This window comes from Physeter macrocephalus, chromosome 4 (assembly GCF_002837175.3).
Source record: "Physeter macrocephalus isolate SW-GA chromosome 4, ASM283717v5, whole genome shotgun sequence".
Taxonomy (NCBI): domain Eukaryota; kingdom Metazoa; phylum Chordata; class Mammalia; order Artiodactyla; family Physeteridae; genus Physeter; species Physeter macrocephalus.
The window spans coordinates 74,019,875-74,021,379 of record NC_041217.1 but is presented as its reverse complement, the minus strand read 5'-3'; the positions used below and the strand labels follow the sequence as shown (position 1 = coordinate 74,021,379).

At 47.8% G+C, this 1,505-nt stretch overlaps 1 long non-coding RNA gene across 8 annotated transcripts in view; it reads left to right on the top strand.

Moving 5' to 3' along the window:
• The window catches only part of LOC102977973 (uncharacterized), a 29,905-nt gene that overhangs the window by 11,504 nt on the left and 16,896 nt on the right, over positions 1-1,505 (top strand). The window contains exon 4 of one of the 8 annotated variants that reach the window (XR_008617122.1): positions 15-269. The exons of the other annotated variants lie outside the window; for them this stretch is intronic. This is a non-coding gene — a long non-coding RNA (uncharacterized lncRNA). The remainder of the gene's footprint in view (positions 1-14; positions 270-1,505) is intronic. 8 annotated transcript variants of the gene reach the window in all.

Sequence of the window (1,505 nt, the reverse complement as noted above, 5' to 3'; positions counted from 1 at the left end):
TTTTTTTTTTGCAGTACGCGGGCCTCTCACTGTTGTGGCCTCTCCCGTTGCGGAGCACAGGCTCCGGACGCGCAGGCTCAGCGGCCATGGCTCATAGGCCCAGCCGCTCCGTGGCACGTGGGATCCTCCCGGACCGGGGCACGAACCTGTGTCCCCCGCATCGGCAGGCGGACTCCCAACCACTGCGCCACCAGGGAAGCCCCAACCTACCACATTTTATACAAAGCCTGGTCTCCTTGCATCCTGCTCTCCTGGGAAACACCCACAAGGTGTACATCTCTCCATCTCTGGCTTGCCCCCTTCCGTCTTTGCTCTTTCCCATGTCCCACCCACTTTAGGTCTCAGAGGCAACGTGGAAGGAAGCTGGATGTGTCTCATCACTTGGCCTCTCTACATGACTCCTTGGATGCTCATCCCTCTCACCGGCCCCTCGACCCACTTACCTGTGCCTCACCCATCCATCAAGGTCTAGCTCAGCCCCACCCCTCCCAGAAGGCTTCCCGAGTCCTGCCGCAAGTCACTCCACCCCATTCCACACCCAGTCTCCACTGTGCTCTCCTCCTACCCTGCTAGAATGCTGGGTATTTGTATTCTATAATCTACCGCACCATTTGGCATTGTTCTTCTGTAATGTGATTTACTTGGTCTAACGTAATAGCTATTCTTTGGTGTAGTAGTGCATACTAAACGAAATGGAATGTTAATACAGTTCTTTGTCTGAGTCAGCAGCAGGAAGACTTTGGAACTAAGCCTTCCCAGAACCCCACTAAGGCCCTAGGAGCTCCTTAAAAATTGAGATAGAAGTTCACATACCATAAAATTCGCCCTTTTAAAATGTGCAATTCACTGATGTTTAGTATGTTCACAAGGCTTTGCAACTTTCACAACTATCTGATTCCAGAACATTTCTATCACTCTAAAAAGAAATTTATTAGCAATTAGTCACTCCTCCCATTCCTGTTCCCACCCTCCAACTCCCCATCTCTATCCCCTGGCAACCACTAATATACTTTTTATCTGTATGGATTTACCTGTTTAGAAATTTGTATAAATTACATCGTATAATATGTAGTCTTTCCTGTCTGTATTTTTTTTTACTTAACATAATGTTTTCAAGGTTCATTCAAGTTCTGGCACGTGTCAATACTTTATTCCTCTTTATGGCTGAAAAATACCTCATTGTATGGATATACCACTTTTTGTCATTTATGAATAGCTACTTTTTGGCTATGAATAATAATGCTATGAACATTCATTTACAAGACAAGTCTTTTTATATACATACACAGAAACAGTATGGGTGACCTTTTAAGAAAAATAACCCACTAGGCGAATTCTCTGGGTGGAGAAGTTTGCCATATAAGAGGAGCAGTAGGGCTTCCCTGGTGGCGCAGTGGTTGAGAATCCGCCTGCCGATGTAGGGGACACGGGTTCGTGCCCCGGTCCGGGAAGATCCCACATGCCGCGGAGCGGCTGGGCCCGTGAGCCATGGCCGCTGAGCCTGT